Source organism: Tupaia chinensis, unplaced genomic scaffold (genome assembly GCF_000334495.1).
Source record: "Tupaia chinensis unplaced genomic scaffold, TupChi_1.0 Scaffold144276_1, whole genome shotgun sequence".
Classification (NCBI taxonomy): domain Eukaryota; kingdom Metazoa; phylum Chordata; class Mammalia; order Scandentia; family Tupaiidae; genus Tupaia; species Tupaia belangeri.
The window spans coordinates 329,386-333,603 of NW_006204133.1; the positions used below are offsets into that span (position 1 = coordinate 329,386).

The 4,218-nt window shown below is 52.5% G+C and overlaps 1 protein-coding gene across 6 annotated transcripts in view; it reads right to left on the reverse strand.

Moving 5' to 3' along the window:
- The window catches only part of GPAT2 (glycerol-3-phosphate acyltransferase 2, mitochondrial), a 16,051-nt gene extending 13,865 nt beyond the window's left edge, over window positions 1-2,186 (reverse strand). For all 6 annotated transcript variants that reach the window (XR_001369609.2, XR_003547532.1, XM_027767522.1 and 3 more), the window contains exon 1: window positions 2,040-2,186. The gene's annotated coding sequence lies outside the window, so the exon portion shown is untranslated. The remainder of the gene's footprint in view (window positions 1-2,039) is intronic.
- Window positions 2,187-4,218: the final 2,032 nt, after the last annotated feature.

Below are 4,218 nucleotides of genomic sequence, written 5' to 3' on the forward strand. Positions count from 1 at the left end.
ACCTATGCCCAAAGATGCTCATTATATATATAATAAATATGTATATGAAAATATATGATACACATAAATATATGATATATAAAAATACTATATATATTTATATAAAACACATTTGGCTCTTGGGATGCTTGCAACCTCTGCTCAAGGTGTTCTGAGAGGAGAGGGCATCCTGGTAGGAGCTGCTAACTGGCAGCTCCTTTTTGGCGACTTGAGTGCTAGAAATATCTCAAAACTGACCCCTTAATCATATGAACTGAGAAACAGACTTGACTGGCAGATGGGAGTTACCCCTTGCCCTGGCTTACTTCTGCCCCAGTAAAGCTAGTACCTATCAAGTGGGTTACATTTTGAGGTTAGAGGTGGTCTGATTCTGGGGAGCAGGCATCCTCTATCCAGAGCAAGCCCCTCCCCCCCAGTGGGGGCTGCCCCTGGGCTGGGCAGGTGAGAGCTGCCAAACCCCAGCCTTGGTTTAGAGCCTGTCCGTGCCAAGTGTCTGTGAATGCGACTGAGAACGTTCTCACAACAGGGAGCACATGTGGGATGAGCCTCCCAGAGTCTACAGTGCAGGAATCCTGATCCTGGTTGTGAACGATGCTAACTGCAAAGGAGGGAGGAATTCTCCAAGAGGAAGTTAGAGCCAGTCATCCAGCTCTTCCTGGGTCCCTCCTCCATGCAGGCCACACCACGAATGAGTTGTTTGCAGCCCTGGCCTTCCAGATGCTTTCAGAGGTGAGGAGGTGAAACCTGAGCCCAGCAAGAGGGTTTCAGAAGGCTCCTTGACCAGAAATGTGTGCTGGGAAACCTAGGGAGGAGAGGGATAACCTAGAGGGTGTCCCAGAGGCCTTGTGGACTTAGCGCCATGGATGCAGGGGTGAGTGGCTGGGAAGTGAGCATGCTCGTAGTGTGGCAGGACTGGGGAAGTCAGACAGTCAGAACAGCCTGCTCACCAGGAACGTGGTGAGAGGGACTTTTAGAACCCGTTTTTGGGTCAAAAGGGGCTTAGTACTGTTTTGTGGAGGATATATATAATAGTTTAGGGGAGTACTGTGGCAGAAAGGGAGCTGAGGAGATACCAAGTGAGGAGAATGTTACATGAGAGGAAATTGATTGTAGGAAAGTCTGCCTGCCCCCAAGCAGAAGGGCACCTTTGGGCATAGGTCTGTGTGACATTTCTGTGTTCTGGCCCCCCAGCTTTCTCTACCTAATAGTCAGCCCACATCTCTATGATGATGGAGCGGATAAAGCCCTGTCGTCCTTGGGGTAGGGGGTAGAAAGTGGCTGAACAGGACCTCAGATGAGAGGTGGGGATGTGTAGGGGAGAAATGATATGGTGAGCAGTGGCTTGGGAGAGGCCGCTCTGCATTGTCCTCGGCCTTACAGTACTGTCCACCCAGAGGGGGAATCCCAGATAGACATATGACCCTGTCAGTGCATACAATATATAATAATTACATATTATAATAAATATACAATATATCATGTTTATTATATATAATTATATATTGTTAAAATATATATATTACATATTTATTATATATACATATTTATTTATACATAAACTTCTATCCTTTATTTTATATATACGAGCCCTCCCGTCTCCCGCACTGAGTACACGCGATGCGGCCCCGCGCACACCCCAGCGTGCAGCTCCGAGCACGGGATAAACGCAAGCGCGCTCCCCTGGCTGCAAAGTCCGTGCCCCCAAGAACCACGAGAAAACGCCTGCGGAGGCTCGGCGAGGCCGTGACCTCTTCCCCCATGGCCCCTCAGGCCCGGCCTGCACTCCACCTCCGGCGGGGGCCCACAGACGCGGCCCAGACTGGGCGGAACGTCCCACGGAGACCCTTCTGGGTCCACGGTACTGGAAGGCCCAGGGCGACGCCCGCGGGCTCAGAGCCACCCCACATCGCTGCTCCCCACACTCGCCCGGAGAACGGCCCCGCACGCCCGGGAGCCTGGCTCCCACGGCAAGAGGGTCCCTGGATGACCCACGACCCGGTCCCACCTGCCCGGCCCAGGAGTAACCCCACGGGTCTCACCTCACACCCGCCGCCAACTCCCGCCAGAGCCACACCCGGGAAAGGCGGCAGGAAGGCGCAGAACGCCAGGCCTCAGCGCGCAGCCTCAGAGGCAGCCCTGAGAGCCAATCCAGACGCTCGCTGGGTCCGAAGCCCCGCCCCCGACGAGTGCCGCCCCCCTACCCCACCCACCCCTCCGACCCTGTGCCCACTGCGGCCACGTGACTTCCTCTGGGCAACGTGGGGACTGGGCTGTGGTTGGCTGGGAGCGCTGGCCCACCCCGCCTCTGACTCCATACGGAAACCTGCTCGCCCTTGCCTGCTAGGCCCCTCATGTGCATCGGGACCCCTGGAGACTATCACGGGACCCTGGATGCTCAAAGTTTGGACAAGGACTTGTAGGTAGCCAGGTTCTAACGAAGGTTTGTTCCTCGTGTACACGCACCGCCCAGATGGAGTTCAGGCTCTGGCAAAATTCTGAGTTGGGGACCCTTGGAAAAGAGAGTGGGCCTGCTGCTGGCGTGGTGGCATGGTGGCTGGGGAGGCTGGATCCCACATGACACACGGCCAAGTTGGAGACCTGGCCTGACAGCTAAAAAGCATTCTGAGCATGCGTGTGTGGGTGTGCCTGTGTACCCTTGCCCAAAATCCTGAAATGGAAAATGGAGAAGGGTTGCGGCGTGACCATCCTCCATCAGGGAGGGGGCGCTTTCTCGTTTTTCCAGTCATCTGTGAGTGCTCGTGTGTTTTCTGGCGAAGTGAAAAAAGGAAGAGGTATCTAGGAGTCATTTTTGGTTTATGAGAAAGAAGCCAGGCCTCCCCAGTGTCGTTTCCTTTGTTAAGGAGAACTCAAGAGCATAGTCAGGGACTTGCTGCAGTCACAGTTGCGTACATTTCAGCGGGACCTATGGCTGGCGAGTTCATCCCTCAGGTGATTTGATGAATACCCCACTCCTGTCTCAGTCCCCAGCTCTGTGACAACGAAGAAATTATGACTTCATTCATCTTTTGACTGTGTCCCCAGCACATGGCAGGCAAGCAATGTGGAATAAACGAACAAAGGGATGTGTGTGCTCTGTTCCTCTGCTGCCCCCATGTAATGAGCCCCCCTGACGTGCCAGTGGGTATGGCTTCAGAGCATTGTGATGCTGCAGTAGCAAAGCCACATAGGAGCCTGCTGGGCCCCAGATAGCAGAAACCTGGGTCACATCCGCCCTCCTCTCTGACTCACCACCCAGTGTGTTCTCCCCGTGCCCCTGCTCCCAGCTGTAGCTGTGTCCCGCCCTCTGTGCCACATCGCACCTCCCCAGGCTGTGTGACTGCGTCCACTCACTCTAACCCATGTTCGCGATGTTTTTCCATATGTGCAGTCCATTGTGTGGCTCATCTTACCGTTCTTCTGTGGCAGGATACACTGACCACAAGTAGACCCTGAGATTCTGAAGCTGAGAGAAAAAAAAAAAAAAAAAAAAAAGCCAAAAAGGAAAAAACACATCTTTCTTTAGAAGTTGTGAGTTACCTCCTAAGACTAGGCTTGAATTTTTTTTTTTTTTGAGAGGTTTTTCGCTATAGGGGGCGGGCGGTCGCCAGACCTCGCCAGACAGACAGAGAGAGACATAGAGACAGAAAGCGAGAAATCACCTCCCAGAGGGATGGTCACACCACAATCCCTTCTTCTCCATTCTCCTCTTGGGATCTTGGGCACGCACGCACACGTGCCCGGCGTGAGTTTTAAGACACCGGTTCCAGGACGTAAACTGCAGTCGACTACATGGGAATCCAGCTACCTAGCCGTTATGCTAACTGCTGGTTCCCTAGACTAGGCTTGAATTTACCTGAAGGTTGACACCCCTTGCCATTGAGATGTCAACAGTCCCCACCTCTCCTTCCTGGAGAGACCTGATGCTGAGAAGTAGCTCAAGGCAGATGCTTCAGAACGGAAGTTGTATGGATTGTGACAACAGACAGCAGTTGTGTCATATGGCAGAGTTCTGTCCTTAGATGAGTTGCTTCTTTGGGAAAAATGTCTTCTGTTGTGGTAGTGGTTTGCTACAATTCAAGTTTTTTTTTTAAGAATTATTTTATTTAACTTTATTTATTTATATTTCTTAATTTGACCACAGAGGGGAACCAGCAGTTAGCGTAATGGCTATGTCGCTGGACTCCCACGTAGTCGAGCGCGGTTCGTGTCGCCGACGCA